The sequence below is a fragment of the Peromyscus leucopus genome, chromosome 12, assembly GCF_004664715.2.
Source record: "Peromyscus leucopus breed LL Stock chromosome 12, UCI_PerLeu_2.1, whole genome shotgun sequence".
NCBI lineage: Eukaryota > Metazoa > Chordata > Mammalia > Rodentia > Cricetidae > Peromyscus > Peromyscus leucopus.
Genome location: NC_051073.1, coordinates 7,594,385 through 7,617,088, shown reverse-complemented (window position 1 = coordinate 7,617,088; position 22,704 = coordinate 7,594,385).

The following is a 22,704-nucleotide window of genomic DNA, read 5'->3' as shown; positions in this document are numbered from 1 at the left end:
GTTAAAGTTAAAACCTTCCTTTTTTTTTTTTAAAAAAGATTTATTTATTTATTATGTATACAGCATGTATGACTGCAGGCCAGAAGAGGGCACCAGATGGTTGTGAGCCACCATGTAGTTGCTGGGAATTGAACTCAGGACCTCTGGAGGAGCAGTCAGTGCTCTTAACCTCTGAGCCATCTCTTCAGCCCAAAACCTTCCTTTTTTATTAGACAAAAGGGGGAAATGCTGTGGAATAATCCTCTTGTACCCTGTTAAGATTTGCCACTTGAATTGGTTAATAAAACACTGATTGGCCAGTAGCTTGGCAGGAAGTTAGGTGGGAAAGCCAAACTGAGAATTCTGGGAAGAAGGAGTGCAGAGTCAAGGAATCGCCAGCCAGCCAGAGAGGAAGCAAGATGAGAATGTCAAACTGAGAAAATGTACCAAGCCATGTGGCTAAACATAGATTAAAAATTATGGGTTAATTTAAGTATAAGAGCTAGTTAGTAATAAGCCTGAGCCACAGGCCAAATAGTCTATAAGTAAGCCTCGGAGATCAATTATTTGAGAAGCAACTGCCAGGTATTTGGGAACAGGCAGGCAGGAGAGAAACTTCTGCTTACAAAAAACATTATGAAGGAAAAACTGTGTCACTATGAAGGCTCTTGTGAGGCTGGCCTGTAAGTGCCTGCTACACAAAAGTGTTCAGGAAGCACCAGCCATTATGGTCACCTGCCCCTGGACACTGGGCTTGTAAGACACGTTTCTAAAAGGGAAAATGAAGTAAAAACTTTTGAATTAGATTGGTAAATATTTCCTAGGAAAATTTGTCCAAAAGGCTTCAATAAGGCAAACTAATAAACAATAACAAAAAAGTGTCTTATTAACTTTCCAGTTGAAAAATACCTGTTCATATAGGAGGTAGTTAGCAGGAGCATGGAGTACTGCTGTTGTAGAATCTTACTTTAAGATGTGCTACATTTGTTTATGGTGGAACATTTGTTTAATGAAGCAAAGATGTGTTGCATTTGTTTAATTTTGTGAAGCTGTGTTACTTTGCTTGTCTAAAACACCTGATTGGTCTAATAAAGTGCTGAAAAGCCAATAGGTAGGCAGGAGAAAGGATAGGCAGGGCCAGCAAGCAGAGAGGATAAATAGAAGGAGAAAAAGAAGGAGCAAGATCTAGGATTGAGAGGAGGAGGACAGTAGGGGCCAACCACCCAGCCACCCAGCCAGCCATGGAGTAAGAGTGAAAGTAAGATACACAGAAGTAAGAAAAGGAAAAAATCCAGAAGCAAAAGGTACCCAGGATCATGTAAGTTAAGAAAAGCTGGCTAGCAGCCTGGGCTACAGAGTGAGTTCCAGGAAAGGCACAAAGCTACACAGAGAAACCCTGTCTCAAAAAAATATAAAAAATAAAAAATAAAAATAAAAAGAAAAGAAAAGAAAAACTGGCTAGAAACAAGCCAAGTTTTAATAAGACTCCATGTGATTAATTTGGGTGGTGGGCCCCCCCAAAAGCAAAAGAGTAAAAAAGCAAACAACAACAACTACACACTGCCTAGAGAGTCCTCGAGACACACACTTGAGTCATACACTTGACTGCAAGTCAGTGAATCTCAGAGCATCTGTAAAGGATGCTGTGTGTTAAGATCGATTGTCTGCAATCCCCACCCAATGCATTTAACCCACGAGGCACTTTCTACGTGAAGAGATAAGAAGATAGGGTGGTTGGTCTTTGGCTTTGCCGCTCTTGTTTCCGTGTCTCTGTTCACCAGAGCCACGTTAATCTCGTGGCTGCTGTCAGGATGGCAGTTTCCACTCTTGTGTGGTACACAATATTATTGTAGGCAGACAGACACCTACCCCCACCCACCACAGTGCATGCTCATCTGTGTGTGGGTACATGTGAAGGCCAGAGATCAACCTCTGGCTCTCCAGTTCATTTGGTTCTTGTTTTGAGACAGGCTCTCACTTTGTAGCCCTGGCTAGCCTGGAATTTGCTGTGTAGACCAGGCTGTCCTCAAACTCACAGGGTCCAATACCTGCCTCTGCTTCTTGAGCGTTAGGATTAAAGATGAATATTACCACTTCCATCTCCACTTTGTTTTGTGAGATTAGGTCTCTCCCTGATCTGGGACTCACCAATTTGGTTAGGCTGGCTAGCCAGGCATCCTCTTGTCTCTAGGATTACAAGAACATGTCCCCATGCCTGACTTTTTTTTCTTGTTAACTTGGATATTTTTCTTTTGTTTTTTTTGGTCACAGAACACTCTTTGCAGTAGAGGAAACCAGCATTGCAATCTGGTGGTGTCTTGGCTTCTTCACATAACCAGGATGTGGCCATCCTTCAGTGCAAAAGCCCTCATGGCACGTACCTCATTGAGATTCAGGACCATGCCTGACTCTCTGTGGGTGCTGGGGAATGAACTCAGGTCCTCGTGCTTGTCCTACAAGCACTTTACCCCGAGCCACCTCCTCTTTTTCTCCCACTCCCACTCTCTTCACGAATAAGGAAGCCTTCCTCAAAGCCCCTCAGAAAATGCCTTCCTGTCCCATTGGCTACAGAATTGACCTGTCCAGGACCCATCCATCAACTATGCTGGAACCATTTATTGGCAAGGCACATGGAACAAAGTGGAAGGACCAGGACTCTGGTGACCCACATCCCAGGGTCCCAACCTTCTCGGAAATACCTAGGTGAGCAGAGCAGGGCATCAACATGAGCGAAATCAAGATTGTGTCTGGCAGAAAAAAAGGAGAGAAGCGGTGTTGGAGGGGAAGGCAGCCCCCAGCCTCCGCCCTAGCCCTGAAGAACATCCACCATCGCTCTCCAAAGCCCACATTCGGGAAGGATGTGGGGAGAGTTCACTGGGAAGGTGTAGACTTTTGAAACCTCAGAGCCCACCCCCAGTGACACACCTCCTCCATCAAAGCCACACCTCCTAATCCTTCCCAAACATTCCTACCAACTGGGAACCAAGCATTAAAATATATGAGCCAATGCGGCTATTCTCATTCAAACCACCACAGCCGGATACTCCTGGCACCTAGAACCTTGTGATCCAATGTGGTACCCAGACCAGCAGCCCCATTACCAGAACTCTGGAAACAGACTGATAGCATCCTAGGCCCTGGGGTTGGAGGTTTAGTTCAGTAGAAGAGTGTTTGCCAAGCAAGTGCAAGGCCCTGGGTTTACTCCTCAGCTCCAGAAACAAAACAAAAACCCTGATCCAAAGCAACTTAAGGGAGAAAGGGTATATTTGGCTGACACTTCAGGTCACAGTCTGTCACGGAAGGAAGTCAGTTTAGAAACTCAATTAAAAACATGAGCAGGAATCATGGAGGAATACCAATTGCTGGGTCCCTCTCAGGCTCATGCTTAGTCTTTTTACATAGCCTGCTTAGGGAATGATGCCTCCTACAGTGGCCTGGGCCCTCCTCCATCAATTAACAACCAAGATAATCCACCACAGAAAGGCCCACAGGCCAAACTGATCCTGGAAATCCCTGGGTCGAGACTCCCTTCACAGATGACTCTAGGCTATGTCACAGTGACAGTTAAAGCCAACTATGATGACGGAGGCCATCGGAAGTGCACGTTGTTCTCCTGGGAGTTTACCGCCAGATATATCTTAGGTCTTATCTTCATTCAAAAATCCCTTTGCTTCCTTCATGCTCTGTATAAATCATTGGTTAGAAGTTAGGATTTAGCACAGAAACTGCAGAAAGCATTTTTTTCTCTCTTCCTTATTTACTACATCTATCTCAAAAAGAGGCAGGAATTAAATCTGCAGGGATTAGAAAAAAAATAGACCCATGATGAGACAGCTGCTAATTAAGACCTGTCTTGAAGATTATTGGTTTAATACAGTGGAAAAAAACAAAATCCCCCCAAAGAGCATATTTTAGTTTTGATGGAGGATAGACAGGAAAACAGAAGTGTGTGTGTAAAGAATCACTGAGTGACTGATAAATAGGCTTAAGTCATTTAAAGCGGCCCCCAGTGCAGCTCCCACAGTGTGTTCCAGATCATCTAAATTTCTAAATACCTGGAGTATATTTGTAAACATGGCAATCTCGCATGTTATTGAAGAGCACATTCATATTCAAATGAGCACACAGGAGGGCTCAACAGCTGATTGCGGTGTGGATGACAGTGACGGACTGTCAGGTGCGGAAGTTGTGCAGAGAAGGGCCCTAACGCCAGCAGCACCCAGAGAGAGATGACTTACAGCAGCAATGCGGGAATTTGCTGCCCAGGACTCTTGGCGTGAAAGGAAGATTCCAGGCTAAGGAAAGGTGGGTAAAATGAACAGTCAGGGGGTAGTGAAGGGCAAGCAGGAAGGATCGGAGCAGATCTGAGGGGCAGTGGGAAACCTGTCACAAGCTTCACCTCTTTTCTAAGTCATCCGTGGGACACCCTGCACCTCTGTCGGAAGCAGTTGTTCCAGATGTGGCTCTGTTCTGGTGTTAATCTCCCCCGAACGGTGCCTGCGTTACCCGTTTCATCCTTGCCAGGAGCCTGTGGGCAGCTGGTCCGTGGGAAGGAACAATGAGAGCAGGAGGAGATGGGACAAAGGCGTGGCTGCAGGTGCCCTGTCCCCAAGTCACCAACATTAACCTTGATCGTCTCTCTGCCTGGTGGCTTGGACTTCGAAGCAGGAGCCTTGCTTTTTCAACCACTGCCATTGTGGACAAGGTGGCGTTACCAGTGGGATTTGTCTCCTCCTCCTAGCCATCTAGCAGGCAGTCACAATTAGTGGGGAAACTGAGGCCAAAGTAAAGAAGACCAGGAAAGAAAGCCCTGTTGTTTTGGGAGGGGTCATGAGCAGTAGGGCAGGGTTGTGACCTCAGATTGAGTCTGGGGAAGGTGTCAGGAGATGACTTTCCTCCATCCTCTGGTCACCAGTCTGTGTGGGGTCGGTCAGCAAGTACCAGCTGACCTAAGGTATCTGTAGAACACTGGGAAAAAACTAGACTGCTGTCTTTTTCCTGGTCTCCCCAGTCCTTCTCCATCACCAGCATCTTCACCTTGAGTGGTTTATCAACCTATTGATCTGTAGTCTAGCCTTATCAGTCATTATCACCTTTTTTATTATCTACATCTACCGATTAAGCTATTGTTTGATCTGTATCTTCTTCTTGCTATATGTGATGCTCAGTATGAATTGTCAGTGTGACAGAATCTAGACTCACCAGGCGAACAGGCCTCTGGACAACCTGTGGGAAATCATCCAGATTAGGATCAGCCTCTGAGAAGAAGGGACTGTCTTGATTATGTAATTTGATCTGGTAAGACCCATTTTAACTCAGGACCATTTCCTGGGCAGGGAACCTGGGCTACATAAAGAAAGCAAGCTGAGCGTGAATGTGTTCACTGCTCTGTTTTTAGTTGTGGGTGTGACCACTGCCTCAAGTTCCTTCACCTTGACTTCCCACTGTGATGGACAGTACCTGTGTCAGGGTATCTAAGCCTGGGAACAGAAAAAAGAAACCAAGGCAGTTGTATAAACTGCATTTGTCTGGTCTGTCTTCCTATCTTTATTGTCTGGTCTATCTGAATATCTTCTATACTGTTCTTCCCTGTCTGTCATTTATATCTATCATCTCTCTTCTCATGTCACCTGCATCTGTCATTTATGCCATGAACTAATCGGTACCATCTATGGGATGCAGAATCACAGAGGTGATTATGTCCCACTCCTCACTTCTCTAATTAAACCACTAATTCCTCTACATTAACCACAAAAAGCCAGAACTTTTAACTAAGACATTGAGAGTTCTTCACAGCCACTCCCCAGTCCGCCTTTGACCTTCTCTTCCCGCTTCCTTCCTCCTCTCCTTCCTTCCCTAGAAGGAACAGAGCTGGGCTTGGCATGGGATGTCCCGCAGTTCAAACCACGACTTCCCAACTGACCCCATTCATCAACTCTTTCAGGGCCAGCCATTCCCACCCAGCCTGTCGACTGCTGGTCTGGGAGGGCCTTGAGACCCTTGGACTTCTGGTCTCCCCAGCCCCATCTCTCGCCGTCCGGTCTGAGCCCTGTCTTCCCACCACCCCACCACCCTGTCTCTGCAGTGTCCTCTCTGGAGAGCTTGTCTCCACCAGCCCTCATCCTGTGGCCTTTGCTTTAGAGATCCCACTTTGTCAATAGCCACAGTCTGTCTTCCACCAGCTCCCTCCCACCTGACAGCTCCCTCTCGCTGTATCATGGCGCCTCGGAGGATATCTGACTGGACGACCTTTGTGTGAGGGGTAGGGGGAATGTGCCTAACCACGCCATCTACTCAAGTCAATGCCAAGGCCCAGGCACTGCAGCCACTGCCTTCCGGTTCTAACCTGCATCTTTCCATCTGCACACAGCTGGCCAGTTTTGCACTGCACAGGGCTGCTGTGATTGGTGACTGGGTGGCTGTAGGAAATATTTGGAAGAGTGTTTGTACCATAGTGCTCATCAAACTGGATGTCATGAGTGACCAGAAAACCCCTCTGTGCTGAGTATTTGGCAAAACCGTGCCTGGGCACTGTGATTTTGATAGTGTTACTCTGATTCCTTTGGAGCCACAGACCTCTTCATGCCATAGCCGTCTTAAGCCTGGCTGTCCTGACTGGCACAGCCTATCACACTGAATGATGGAGACTGTCTCTAAGGACACACTCAGCCAGCTGTCCACTCTGAAGGACTTCAGTGTTCTCTGCTCTTGCACAGTTGGTGGGTCATCTGGTCATGAAGTCATGGTCGGGATCCCACACTGAGCGTGGCATGTCCTCCTACATGGCTTTGGAACGTCCTACTTCATGAAAGGCACCCACAAACCTCCTGTCTCTCCCACTTCGTGTGTCATCCGACTTCTGACTCATCCAGGCCTCTTTCAGTTCTGAGTACCCAAAAGAAACTTGAGTGTGTGTGGACGCACTCCATCACACAGATCCTGGCACAGCACGCAGCTTGGCTTGTCTGCCAAGGGTGGGGAAAATAGCAGTGAAGACACCCCCCCCCCTCACTTATACTCCAGGGCAGGCGAGGGCAGAAGCGATGTCAAAGCATCCAGCATCCAGCCCGGGCTGCTTCCTGGCTGATGGCCGTTGGGATGAGTTAGTTTCCCAAGGCAGGTTACTTTGGGGAGGTGGGAGTCCACTTCAGCCCAGGAGGAAGATGGACCTGAAATGCCCTTACACACCATGAATCAACTCCAAGACCACAGAGGTACATGAGGCTGGCATTTGCATGGGAACTTGGTAGTAAGAGGCAGATAGCAAGAGTCAGAGTCATTGAGGGATCCTAGGGATCCTTTTCCCCTCAACTCAAGTGGCACATTTCATAAACAGTTTTGCTTCCCAGATTGTAAAGGGAAAGATTATTCTTAATCTCAGGATAAAAATGTTAACATTTTAGGAATTTTTTTTTAATAAATAGAGAGTTGGCAAAGACATGTGTTACTATAAGCAACAGGTATGCAGGTACTGGAAGATTTAGTTTGGGTCTGGTGTGACAGTTGATTTTAAATGTTAACTTGCCACAACCTAGAATTACCTGGGAAGAGTCTTAATGATGAATTATTTAGATCAAGTTTACCTACCTCAAAATTACAAGTTATCATTCGGTTTAATTAAATATGTCTTCAATGAACGAGAAGATATATCATGTCCATGCATTGGGAAACAGAATGTTAAGATTTCAGCTTTCCTCACATTGGTTTGTAGGTTCAGTACCATCTCAGCCATAATTCTAACAGGGAGTTTTGCAAAAACGGATAAGCTGATTATGAAGCGTCTATGCAAAGGACCTGAAGTGGTAAAAGAACTACACAAGAAGAAAATGATGGGGGGCAGCCGACAGCAGCTGTTTCAGGACATGTCTAGAAACTATCTTTAGAAGGCCTTGTTTCCTTGGTGTCCTCCAGCCCCTCCGGCTCTTTCCATCTCCTCTTTCACAAAGTTCCATGAGCTCTGAGGTGAGGGACTTGATGAAGACATCCCACTTAGGGCCGAGTGTTCCCAGGTCTCTCTCACACACGTTGTCTGGCTGTGGCTCTCTCTATTTGTTCCCAGCTGCTGCAGGAGGAAGCTTCTTGGATGATGGCTGAGTAAGACACTGATTGATCTATGACTACAGCAGGATGTTTTAGGAGTCATTTTATTGCTGCGTCCCTTCAGCAGAGCAGGAGTATTTGGTTTTTCTCTAGGTCCCTGGGTTATGTACTGTTGGGTTCTTCATCACCCAAGCAATGTCAGGTATGTGGTTCCACATCGTGGAGCAGGCCTTAAATCCAGTCAGATTATGGTTGGACCACCCACAAACTTTGTGCTACTACTGCACCAATGTATTTTACAGGCAGGTCACCATTGTAGATCAAGGGGTTTGTAGTTGGTTTGGCGTTTACCTTTCTCCTGTGGTGGTGTGCAAAGTTCCTTCCAGTACCATGAATATTAGTCTGCAGGGGTGAAAGCTTCATGTCGGCACCAGCGTGACCTCTCTGTGTTCAGTGTGTTGTGCAGATGTTGTCTTCAGCAATAGATCCTTACCATCAGTCTGTGGAGAGCAACCTATAGCCTTGGCCATAGCCTGGCACAACGGATGTAGAACTCACAGGGACACCCCGACACATGCCTGCCCTCATTGGCATTCCTGAACCACAGAGGAAGATTTCATAATACCTTTCTGCTATCCTTGACTCTAAAGCCAGAACCACATGGCCAAAGCTGCCAACTTCTGCTGCTTTCTGGGGCTGGAACATGGCTCCCTCGTTCAATTACATCTTCACTACCTTTCTGTTTTCCTTCACTGCTTAAGCTTGGCTGTTCTGAAATTGTTCTGTAGACAAGGCTAGCCTCAGACTCAGAGATCCACCATCCTCTGCCTTCTGAGTGCTGGGATTAAAGCCGTGAACCACCACACCTTTTCTTTACAGGCTCTAAACTTTTTATTTAAGCTTTCTTTAATTTCTCTTCACAAGTTGGAAACTTAACTGGTTGGGATCTTACCCTGAGGTCACCACTCCCTTTTTTCCCCAATTTTTAAGTTACATTTTGAGTTTTATAATTACTGTGCCTTAGAGATCCACGAAACAAAAATGCCTCTGATCTGTAAGCTGCTTGCCCAAGGATGGATAGTTCCTGAAATGCTGGAGGCTATTGTTTATGGGAGATAACAAGGCACACATTTTCACTGCCCTAAAGAAGTTTGTTTGACCCATTCTCACCAGATGTGCTTGATCACAGGTGGGTGGGAGGTTCACAGACTGGAGGTACTTCAGGATGTATGCTTGCCCCTGATTGGACCGGGTGGGAAATGCAATGAAGTATCAGTTTTCCTTGCCATGCTTGATTCTAGGCCATTTCCCAAGAACTTGGGTATGGACTTGCCCAGAGCCCATCCACCTGGCCAATATATAATTAAAGCTTGCTTCAAATTTGACTTTAAACTGTGGTAGTGGTCTTATTCTCTATCAGTGGTATTAACAAGTTAACACTAGCGACCACACAACAGAGTCCATACTAGGCTGTTTTGAGATTTCCTCTGCCAAGGGAATTAATCCAAATCTCTCACTTTAGCCTCAGGCAGACTTTTCAGAAAAGGGCAAAAAGCAGCCACATTCTTCACCAAAATATCACAAGAACGATTTCTAAGGCAACATACAAAAATTCTTTTCTGAAACCTCTTGACCCAGCCCCCCACAGTTCAAATCACTCTTAACACCACTGTCTTCCATGCCTCTACTGGTATATGGCCAGTTAAGCAGTGCTTAAAGTATTCCACTGCTTTCCTAACCCAAACTCCCAAAGTTCAAATTCCTCCAAACAAAATCACAGTCAGGCCTATCACAGCAATACCCCCACCCAGTTCCTGGTACCAACTTCCATCTTGGTTAGGGTTTCTGCTGCTGTGAAGAGACACTATGACCATGGGAACTCTTACAAAGGAAAGCATTTAATTGGGGCGGCTTACAGTTCAGAGATTCAGTCCATTATCATCATGGTGGGACATGGCGATGTACAGGCAGACATGGTATTAGAGAGGTAGCTGAGAGTCCTACATCTTGCAGGCAACAGGAAGTGAACTGTCTCACTGGGTGCGGCTTGAGCATATATGAAACCTCAAAGCATGCTTCCATACTGACGTATTTTCTCCAACAAGGCCACGCCTCCTAATAGTGCACTCCCCCAAACCACCATATTCTCCATCAAATTAACATACTTGCAAGAGCTGACTTTTCTTTTCTTAGTGCAATTTTGCTGCTTCTAGGGTTATCTTTAATGCTAACTGATAAGAAGAGAATAAAAGGGAAGTGGGGGGGGGAGGAGAAAGAACTTCCTGAATGGAGGCATTCAGGAAGGTGTTGCCAAGCCAGGCTTTTGCAGCTTGAGTTTCAAAGGTTGCTTCAAGTTTCATAATGAGTTTCAATATCTAATTACTTTAACCAACTTTAATAGAAAATCAGCTATTTCCAGTGTTTTGCAACACAAATATGCTCCCACGAACATCTCCGTAGCATGGCCAAGCATGTGCCTATGGCCTCCCTGGAGTAAACCCTGCAGGATAGCTCAGCAAAACAGGAGCCCATTTTAAGGCTCTTAAAGCATATTACCAAATAAATGAATCTCCAGAAAGGTCTGAAGAAGCCAGACTTGATGGTTCATGCCTGTAATTCCAGCAGTCAAGGGGCTGAGGCAGGAGGATCGAGCTTAAGGACAGCCTGAGCTCCACAATGAGACCCTGCCTCAAGACTAAAACAAAAGTTCAAGCACAAAAGCTTGGGGCAATTCTATATCCACCAGCAAAGAGTAACGGTGATTTTTTGTTTTGTTTTGTTTTAATTAGAAAGTATCATGCTTTTTTTTTTTTTAAAAAAAAAAATATGTTTGTAATTGAAATAAATTGTATCACTCTGTTCTTTCCTCCCACCAGTCCCTCCCAGGTACCCTCCTTCAAACCCCAACCATGTCTCCCCTTCTCAAATTGACAGCCTCTTTTTCATCAATCGTTTTTGTTACATACATAGACCTGTGTATGTAACAGAACCTGCTGGAGGTAATGTTTGTTGGTGGTGTATAGATGGTCTCGAGGCTGAGCGCTCTGCGGCAGACAGCCAGGAAGGGAAAGGCTAATTCTCCCTCTCCCAGCAGTCCTGTGTGCTTTTTCATTGGTTGTTTGTTGTTCTGTATTTGTTCTGTTTTAACACACACACCACAGTGCACATGTGCAGGTCAGAGGACAACCTGCAGGGGTCAGTTCCCTCCTTCCACCATGTGGGTCCTACAGAGAGAACTCAGGTCCTCCGACTTGGGGACACCTGCTGAGCCATCTTACTGGCCCATGTTTACCATTTTTTACCTACTCCTGATAGATGTTAGTGAGTCTATATTTTTAGTGTTTTCTCTGTTATAAAAGAAAAATCATGCTAAATATAAAAATAATAAACAGTCTATGGTAGGATATTTATGTGTTGCTTCAGGTGCCAGATTTGGAGGCTGTTGTTTTCTGTTTTGTTTGGAGACAAGGTCTTGCTGTGTAATCCAGGCTGGCCCTAACCCTCCTGCCTCAGTTGCCCAAGCACTGGGCTTACAGACATGTACCACCACGTCTAGCAGTGCCTAAGTCTTACCAGCCAGGCACTCAGGCAGAAATACTTGGTTTTTGTCATAGGATGCCCATAAACTTGCTTTCAAGCCCTTGCTCCGACTCACTGCCTGTTGTAGATCGAATGTGTGACTACTCAGCATGGAGACGCCGGGACCCCGAGTGTGGCTGTACTTGGAGAAAGGAAGTAGTTCAGGTTAAAATGAGGACACAGAGGACCATCCTGGTGCAGCCATCTCCTGAGCACCTTTGGGAGAAGAGATGTAAGTTCCTCCTCCCACGTGTGCTCTCTGTCCCTCTGTCTAAATGTGTATGTGTCTGTGCCTCTCTGTGTGTCTCTGCCCCGCACCATCCCCATGAAAAAATAGCCTGTAAGGCAAGAGGTCTCAGAATGAAACCTACCTTGCTTGGACCCTGATCTTGAACTTCCAGCCTCCAGAAACTTTGAGAGATCAAAGCAAAATGTTCACCCACTGACCCCCACTCTCACCTCTCCCAGCCCAGGGCATGGGTTCTTGCTCACCTTTGGTGGGGAGCTTCTTCCTCCACACTTCACAGGCCAAGATCAGATCTCCAGTCTCCTGTGAAACTGCAGAAACTAGAAATGTTGCAGAATGGCAGCTTTGGAAGCAGTGCCCCTGGAAACAAACGGAGCCCATCTGCAGAGCAGGTTGTGAACCTGAAACCAATGGGCAATGGCTAATTTTTCAACCTGGGAAAAGCTGGAGAAAAGTAGTAACACTTTAGAGAATGTTTTGGAAACCAGGCCAAAAAGCCCCAAGCAGGTGTGTCCTTGTGCAGCTTCTTGGAGATGCTTCATCTCGCTGCTAATCCCAAGTTAATTTCTAGCCTTATTAAAGACTTAAAGCTTTATCTCCATCCCACCCCCACCCCCGGAAAGCCAGATGCACATAAACGACACTTGTTTCTGTCATTTTCCCAGGGGTCCCTGTGTCTGGGCATCCAAATCCTTTTTTTTTATTTCCACGTGGATTAATGAGAGCTGTGCGGCTCTGTCTTTGTCTCTCCGCTGAGTCCCCAGGACAGGCACCTGAGGGAGTCAGAACTTGAGTCTACCTGGCAAGTGGATGCAGCAATGGAGACCAGAAACAGGCCCCCAGCACTGTTGAAATGCGTCAACAGAATCAGCTCATCCCAGGGCCTCCCTGCCGCTCCGTTTATACTCCACCAAGAAACTTGTAAGGGAGCCAGTGGTAAAGACAGCTGTCACAAACAGCAGGCAAGCGGGGACAGAAGAGCTCAGCCAAGAAGACCCTCCACACTCCTCTAATCTGGCCTGCACAACCACAAAACGAGACGGCAGAGAGCTGTATGAGTCTCCAAAGGACACGCCGTGAGTGGACAGAAGACCCACTCAAGAGCTCCCCGCGGACAAAAGCCAGGTGACCATCGGTAGCCATTGGCAAGGACACATGTAGGCTGGGGGAAAAAAATCTCAGCTTTCTGCCACAGGCATGTGCTCATGTGAAGAGCAACGATTGTGATGAGTCTATCCGTGGGGAGGTGGGACTCAGAATCGATAGTATATTTCCTCTAGCCAAGCACCTATTTGAAAAGATTCCAAACTGCATAAATGATTTGGAACCCATGTTTAATTAATTTCTTATTGTTTGAAAATTTCATGATGTTTTCATCAAATCCACTCCCATTTCCCAACCCACCTCCCATTTCTCTCCTAGCCCCCACACTCTCCACTACACACTTTTTTTTTTTTTAAACAGTGGACTTGGAGCATTTGAGCAGGGACATGAGAAGAAAAAATACTTCTGAAGTACAGGAGTAAGGTATACCCAGGTTTGGGGATAAAAAGAATTAAGCACATCTTTGTTCCAGGGACTAGGGTGATGGTAAAAGTTCGCTCTGCAAGCATGAGGGAGGACCATGCTGGCCACAGGGCCTTCTTCTGTGGACAACTGGAATAGGATGGGGTGTAGGGAATACAGGTAAGGAGATCGGGTCACAGACGGAACACGTCACAACCAGGAATGGCCTGGGGTCCGATGAGGGCAGCTTGGAGGCCAGGCCTTCGTTGGCTGGGCTGACTTAGTTAGGTCAGGGTAAGAAGGTTGAATGCTGGCCTGAAAGGAGACGCAGAAGTTCATGGCTGGGGCCTGGCTGGGGGGAGACGCACTGGTACCTGGGATGAAGGGAGCCTTGAGAGCCGTCTTCCCTCAAGGTGTGTGACACTTGGACTTTCTGCATCTTTGTTCTGGGCCGACAGGCTGGCTACACTGCAGTCTGCTGTCAAGAACTTGACTTTCAGGGTCAGACAAACCTGTTCAAATCGTACTCCGATCTCTGTTCCATGTGTGGCTTTGGAAAACTCACTTTCCGTCCCTGAGCCTGTTTCCTCTGCTGTAGGATGGGGCTAACTATACCAGCTTGCAGAGCTGGGTGATTTCATGAGACCTGCTTGGTACGGCACCTGGCACAAATGTTCATGGTAACTATGGCCCTGAGAACAAATGTTAAGATTGTTTTAAAGCCAACTTAATGATGTTCACATCATGTCCTCACCCTCTACCCACCCAAAGATGGCCACTACAGATTGTATTTTTGAGACAGGGTCTTGCTTTGTCGCCATGGGTAACCTGGAACTCACTATATAGACCAGGATGCCCTTGAATTCACAGAGAATTCTGCCTCTGCCTCACAAGTGCTGAGATTAAAGGCATGTGCCACCATACTTGGCTTGGTTTGTCATTACAGATTATATTGGTTGGGTTTAACCCTTCCTGGGGAATTGGGGGTCTCTCTCCTTCCTTGATGAACATAAGATAATACTTCTCTAGTCCCAAGTTGTTATGGAGCCCTGGAGCCCTGGTCTTTCATTCTCTCTGCCTATCCAGGGGAATTCTGCACCAGATTGCCTTCTCTCTAAAAGCCTCTGTGATGGTTAATCATGATTGTCAGCTTGGTGGGATCCAGAGTCACCTAGAAGACAAATTCTGTGCCTGTCTCTGAAGCGTCTTCTGGATGAAGTTATTTGAGGTGGAAAGGTCCACCCTAAACGACAGTGGCATCATTCCGTGGGCTGCGGTTAGGAACTAAATAAAAAAGAGAAAGACAACTGAGCATCAAGACTCGTCACCTTGTCTCTGACTGCAGGCGCAATGTGAGCAGTTGTCTCAAGCTCCTGTCCCCATGTTCGAGGACAGTACCCTTGGGCTGTGAGCCAAAATTAACCTTGCCTTCAAGTCACTTTGGTTCAGAGTGTTTTGTCACAGCAACAAGGGAAGTTACTAACACAGAGCCCTCAGGACACTCTGCCCTTACACACAGCAGGCCATGGTGAGCCGCAGGGGAAGCATCCCCAGCTCACTGTCTAGAGGTGGAATAGCAATGGCTTCAGCCCCTGTGGAGATCAAGCCATGCCTGGAGGGAGTGTGGGCAGCGGAGACAGCTTAGGTATTAAGTACTTACCAAGCAAGCCTGGGGACTGGAGTTTGGACCTCCAGAACTTCATTTCTGGCGACCACAGTGGTCACCCTACAATTCCAGCCTCAGGAGGTGGAGCGCTCTCTCCAGAGCTAGCTAGCTAGGAGAAGAGCTCCATCAGCAAGCTTTGGGTTTGACTGCAAGACCTTACCTCACTACATAAGGTGGGAGAGCACTGGAGGATGATTCCTGACAGTCTCCATAAGCATGTACATACATGTGCACGTGCACACACAAGCATGTGTGCTCACACACATGCAAACATGCATATACACACTCAGGAAAAGTGGGAAAAGGAAAGAAGTGGACACATTCAAAGGGGAGGAGTTTGGGTGCTCATGGGAAGGAAACCGAGAGGTATGGCTGAAAGGAAGAGATGAAGGCTGGAGAGAGAACACACGACAGTCTCTTCTCGCCTCAGATTTGATGGGTACATCAAGAGGGACAGGCAGTTGCCGGGTGGGAGCAGACTTCGGTTTTATTATAAAGAAAAATGGTGCAAAGGAATGTGGGCGGGTGGGTTTCCTGTCTTGGAAGTGTTTAAGTCACGACTCCACAGATTTCTTGGCCAGTCCCAGGGACGAGGCAGGCATTAGTGGGGGGTCCTGCATGGCCTGTGGGATTAATGGCCTTTGTCTCTGCCTCTTCCTTAAGCCCACCTTGGTATTGAGTGGGAATTCAACTCCCCCTGCATGAGTTTCCTATGGCCGCCATAACACAGCGCCTTAAATGCTTTATTCCAGCCCAGGTCTCAGGTGAGACATCTGAGCCAGCTGTCGGTGACACTGAGCTCTCCCTCCCTCCACAGGCTCCAGGGAGAGGTCTTTTCTGCCTCTTCTAATCCCTGGCAACCACTGTCACTTCTTCAGTGACATTTCACACAAGTCTCCTCTATCTTCACAGGATCACCAACTCCCGTGGTAAGGCTTCTAGTGACTGGATTTAATCTACCCTAAATCCAATGTGACGACACCCTGAGATCCTTCCAGACTCATCGGCGAAGACCCTTTCCAGGATGGGTGAGAATTTGAAGCACATGGCTTAACTCCCCTTTCTTTTCGGGTTGGTTCCCTTTTTTTTCAGCCATAACTGTTTAGAACAAGAGGTTGCTGTGATTTCTTTCTCTGGTAATTTGCCAGGAATGCTTTGCCAAACATAAACAACCCTAGATTCTAAAGATTTCATCTGGGGCTAGGGGTGTGGCTCAGCAATGGAGCATGTGCTCAGCATGTGTGAGGTGCCAGATCTGATTCCCAACTTTATGTTCCAGGGGTGCACACATAAAACATACACCCACCACCACCACCACCACCATGTACACCACATGAATACACACCGCATTTAAATAATCAGCCTGTGCTTAGAATTTCTTGGTCTTAACATGTTACTGTCCAAAAATGTTGAGAAAGACGGAGAGAAAGAAGAGTGTCCAAACATGTGAGTCTTCCTGTGTGAGAGGCTGTCTCAGGGGAGGTAGATTTGATGCGCACGACCTCAGGAAGAGCAAAGAGTCTTTAGGTAGGAGCTCTAAGGCTGTGCTCAGAGCTTTGGGGTTTATTACCAAGCAAACCAGGGAAATCACGGCCTTTCCTCCGCAGCAGAGTTGATCCGTTCTATTGGCTGCTGTCGTTGTTGCTGATACCAGAACCCGTGTTTCCAGACTTCCATCTCGACTAGGGACCAGCAGTGCCTGCATCCTTCCCTGAACTACTGAGCCAGAGGCACAGACAACACTTGTCATAGCCCACTCATCTAAGGTCAATCTGTTCCATTAAACTACCGAGAAAATCGAAGAGTTCCAGGAGACTGTGGGCCACACAGCACGCACCCTTGAGACACCTTCTTCAGGGGTGCATCACTATAAATTTGGAGGTGAACCATTTATTATTGTCTTCTCAGTTCTCTGGAGGCTCCATGCTAGGCTCTGACTACAGAGTGAACTACAAAGAACCCAAAGACTAGGACAGAGTAAGAGACTTAAGACTTAAGTAAGTCTCTTACTCTGTCCTAGTAAGCTCCTTCCTTGGGGCTGTGGAGAAGGCTGGGGCAGTGAAGTACTGAGGAACTGAGACAGCACTCCTGAGAAGCCAGGAGCAGTGCTATGTTTACACAGCCCCGGTGCTGGAGGGAAGGTGGGGGAAGGGAGAAAGGAGAGGCTTGGGTCCCTGGGTGTCACTGGCCAGCCACTCTGATTGCATCAATGGTGAACTCTAGGTTCTGTGAGAGACTTCTTTCAAAAACTGAGTCACATGAGGCCAAGCTTTCAACACCAGAGACTTTAGCTCCAGTTCAGCAGGGCCCCTTTTTACCAAGTCTGAGCTGCTTCTAAGGCTTCCTGTACCCCGGATGAGAAAGGTAACCTCCAGTAAACACTAGATGATGGGAAGGAAAGAAGGAGGGCTGGGGAGGGGGAGATAAGGGAGGGAGAAAGGGAAGGAAAGACAGATAAAGGAGAATGGAAGAAAAGAAAAAAGAAATCAAAGGTTTTCTGTGGTGTAACTATATCCCATCATCATGACTTTCAAGCCAGCAGCATAGTTCCACTGAACACATAATTGGAGAGAGATGTCCAGCAGGCTCTTCTGTGGTACTAACAGCCAGCTGCCCCATACCAGATAGAGAAATGGAGTCATCAAATTCTCTGCAGATAGGCTGCCTGCCTGAGCTATCATAGCAGCCAGGGACCTGGACCACCACACAAAGGGAGTAATTTCAGAGGATTTTTAACAATTACTTGCAAAGAATAAATGAACAATGGGTAGAAGATATTGTAATCCTTGAGCCTGAGAAAAGGAGGTTCCCTGGAGCCCGGTGACAGAGGTGGCCACTTGACAGGACCTGGGTGCTTTGTTCAAGGATGAAGGAAGTCTAAACCTGTCTCTTAAGGAGGGGTGATCTAATTTCACTTCCTCAATCCCTCCAAGCTTTGACTATTCCTTGTCGGATCAGTCTCTGGTGGCCTGGAATCACTCTGGTGTATTAGTTACTGTTGCTGTGATAAAACATCATGACCAAAAACATCTTATAGGAGGGGTTTGTTTGGGGCTTATAGTTCCAAAGAGAAAGGAATCCATGATGGTAGGGGTGGCAGGATCAGGAAGCTGAGAGCTCACAACCTCTATCCTACAAAGCAGAGAGGGTGGACTGCAAGAGGCTAGAGGCTTTTCATCTCAAGGCCACCCCCAGTGATGTACTCTTTCAGCAAGGAGGTACCATGCAAGCCTCCCCAGGGACTGGGAACCAAGTGTTCCATTGCCCAGGATGATGAGAGACATTCCTCATCCAAACTACCACACTGAACAGCCAACTCCTGGAAATCCAGTGTTATTCGGAGACTGGAAGGGAAAGTTGGGGGGAAGCGCAACACTCATATAATTGCTCCCAAGCAGGGCCTGAACACAAGACAATTTTGTAGTTACAAGATAATTGTAGTTCACAAGTCATGTGAACTTGTGGCTCATCTGCGGGGAACAGGTGAAGTCCTATGTGATGTGTATTATTACTATGAGCTCAGCCATTTCAAGGACTGCAATACTTCAGGCTCAGAGAAAGCTTTCCATGGGTCAGGCTCAGGAGATAAATCCTTCCTATGGTCCAAGTTGCTGTAGGATGTCTTTCTGTATGCTGTGAATATGTGTTGCTCTGATTGGTTGATTAATAAAGCTGCATTATCCTGTGGCAAGGCAGCTTAGAGGCAAGCAGGAAATCCAAGCAGATACATGGAGAGAAGAAAGGAGAGGAGGAGAGACACCAGCCACCTCCAAAGGAGCAGTGAGATGCCAGCAGACTGGTAATGCCACAGCCACGTGGCAACTTATAGATTAATAGAAATGGGTTAAGTTATAAGAGCTAGCTAGCAAGAAGCCTGGCATAGGCCATACACGTGGTAATGAATATAAGCCTCTGAATGATTATTTTATAAGTGGCTGTGGGACTGTGGGACCAGGTGGGACTGGAGAAAATTCCTGCTACACCAAGTGTAGATTCTGACAGTGTGTGCAGAATCCATCAACCACAGCTTCCTCCTCCCAGAGTATGAGAACCCGAGGCTGACTGCTCCCCTAGAGAGACCTCCTCCTGGTTCAACCCACCTGCTCCATTCAGATGCTTAAAATAAATGCCCCGGGTTTCTGGTCTGTGTTGGTGTATCTCCATCACAGTGCACAGCCCGCCAGATCCCAGCTGTTCTGTACACATCTGTCTGTGTGTCTGTCCTCTCCATTCTGTTGTTGCCCCGGTCAGGTCAAACCCCAATCTGTGCAGGTTGAGGTACTCATCCCTTTGCATCAACCCAGGCAATGTCCATAAAAGTGCAATTTGAGCATACCGCGGCCATGAGCGTCAGCGATATGACTTTGACTGTGAACTGTTGTAGTTCTGCATGTTTGGATGGGGACAGTAATTGTCTAGCTTTTAACATGGTGAACAATGTGGAACAATGTGGCTGTGTTTTTTAGGAGCTTAGATAATAAAACATAGAATGATCACAACACTAGGTGTTTCTCTCATATACAGAATCTAAATTTAACTGCAGGAATGTATATATACATATGAATATGGATATATGATAGGATGTGATACAGAAGGTGTTCTGTTATGGGGGATAAGGAGGGTAGGTAGAGGGAAAGAGAAGGAAGAGGCAAGGTTGTTGAGAGGGAAAATAAGAATAAAGTACAGAGACTGGAGAGATGGCTCAGCGGTTGAGAGCACTGGCTGCCCTTCCAGAGGACCTGGGCCAAGTTCCCAGTACCCATATGGTGGCTCACAACCGTATGTAACTCCAGTTCCTTGGGATCAGCTATTCTATTCTGTCTTCCTCATACACCAAACACAGACATGAAGCCAAACACTCATACCATCAAAATAAAATATTTTTTAAAAGTAAAGTTTTTTTTTTTAAAAAGCAAAAAGTACATTGATACATATGTGTGAAAACAGCATAATGAAACCTATTCTTTTATTTGCTAGCTAATAGAACCCAGGACCACCAGCCCAGGGATGGCACACCCACCCTCACCCCCAGCCACAGTGGGCTGGGTCTTCCCCATCAATAACTAATTAGGAAAATGCCTTCCAGCTGGATCTTGTGGAGACATTTCCTCAGTTAAGGTCCTGTCCATTGAGATAACTCTAATTTGTGTGTCAAGCTGACATGACTGGCCAGCACAGATACATTCATTAAAACAACATTGAATGTAATATTTTTTTTTTTTAATACTTGAGCATGGCAGAGTAGGGCAGTGAAGGCACATGCCGAGGTTAAACCCCAGTTCTGGGAAGACTCAGCTAAGTACTTTTTTATTTTAAATGGAAACAATAATGGAATTTTATTTCATTTGAAAAATTGGGAATTGAGAGGGAGAAGGTTATAACTTTTCAATGGCTAGAAAATAAAAAAAAGGGAAATGGACATGTCAGCCATGTCCTTGGCTGTAACAGTTGCCATGTGCATTTGGCTTCCACAGTCCAGAGTTTCGTGATCGAGTACAAGTAACAGTGAAACTCACTTGCCAAGTGTAAGGTGTGTTCTAGAGTAAATTTGCATATCTAATGTGAGAAATCCACGGAGTCTATTTAATGAGCAAGGGAATTTATTGGGGGTAACTCACTATAACATGGGTATTTGTTGTGGGGTCAGAAAAAGCAGAGATATGTCTCACGCTGATCTTCTTCCAAGATCCGCCTGGTCAGTCCCAACACCCAGAACCAGGAGGGAGCAAAGAGATGGCCGCATATGTGCATCCCAGGCCTCAAGGATCCCTGGTAGGCATGCCCCAGGGGCATGTACTTCAAGGTCATAGGTAAATGTAACAGCTACCTGCTAACTCACTAGGGGCCAGAGCTTCAAGGTCATAGCAAGAACAGCTACCCACTACACTTACCTTTGTACCCTGGAACAGAGCTGCCTGCTCTTCCGTGAAGGCTCCTGTGCACAGCAGAATTTTGCCCTGAGTTAGGCAGGAACTTGATGGTTTCGGGTGGCTTCCTGAGACAATCTGGAGAAAGATGAGGAGGGTCTGAAACTATGATGTCAAAATAATGTGTATCAATTTTTTTTTCTGGGTAAATCCAGAGGGTTACTGTCAAAATAGAAGATAAATTCTTTTCTGTATATGGTGAATCTTCTGCTATATTCAAAGTTGTATATGGGTAAGTTCCTCCCTTGTGCAGCTCCCAGGGGGTCTGGTCCCCCTTGGTCCCCTCACACACACTATTGCACATCTTTCTCCAACAGCAGCATGGGCTTCCCGTGAGTAGCAAGCAGCTTCCTGACCACTCAAACTGGCTCAGCAACCAGCTCTCTTCTTTATTCCAGTGTGCCTATGTTACATTTAGCATCCCCCGAGCTGGTGGGTTACTTCCGGCTGGCACAAAATTCATGGAGAGCTACTGTGGTGTAGGAGAAGGCAGGCACACTATCGTCTTCTGAGTCGTCCCTTCCACAAACTGCCCACAGCCACTGGTTCATGCTCAGCTGAGTAAGTTAAGTACTTCTGAGTCTATCCGAACGAAAGTTGTATCTACTGATGACTGTTTAAGTCAGAAATGGCGGTTGCCACACCCCAGTTACACCACGTACAATCAATCTTTCTGTTGTCCAGTAGTCTAAGCAAAGTTACATTCCCCAGGTCTGAGCTCACAGCTAATATGTGAACAAAAATGGGGACATTTGTTGAAGGATGAGCTTCCACTTTTAAAAACTACATAGTTTAGTGTGTGCGTGCGCACGCGCGTGCACACTAGTTCGTGCGCATCCCATGTGTACAGGAGCCTGCTGAGGCAAGAGGAGGGTGTCAGCTACCCCGGAACTGGAGTCACAGGGGCTTGGAGCTGTCCTGTGGGTCCTGGGAGCTGAACCAGCGTCCTCTGTGAGCGCAGTAAACCCTCCACCCGACTCGTCTCTCCAGACCAATCTTGCCTTTCTCTAGTGTCCAAACAGAGAAAAATTTTCAAGTATGCTGTTCTGCCACTGTCTCCCTAACTCTTGGGATATTTAATTATGAATGGAATCTCAAATTTTACTGATTTCTATGAAGAGCTTCATGAAATTACAGAAAACATAAATCCAAAGTTCATAAATTTCTTGTCCAAACAAATAAACAAAAAAATTCAGACTTTATTTATTTTTTTTACTGTTTGGGGGAACAGTAAAAGTATACATTTTGGCAAATTCTTTTTGGTCTACAAACTTGTTACAAAGAAAACTATTAGCTATTTTCCTGCTGCTGTGATAAGACACCACGATCAAGGCAGCTTATAGAAGGGAGAGTTTGTTCTGACCTTACAGTTTGAGAGCTGGAGTCTGTGACGGCAGAGGGGAGGCAGTGGGCGGCAGTAGCTGAGAACTCATATCTTAAGCCACACACAGGTAACCGAGAGTGTATTGGGGATGGCTGGGGACTTTTAAAACCTCAAAGCCCACCCCCAGTAACACATTCCTCCAAGGCCACCCCCTCTAACGCTCCCAAACAGCAGGCAGCTAGGAACTGAGTGTTGAAACAACAGGACTGTACAGCTCACTCACATACTACCGTCTACAAACTTGTCACCGAAGACGAGGAAGAGTTCTTACTCGCCCGGCCCTCGGAGGGCCGTGATTCGCTTTGACTTCACGCTCACGTCAAGGTGTAGCCCTGCAGCTCTTCTGTATTACATGGGCCCTAAAGGAGTCAGTGCA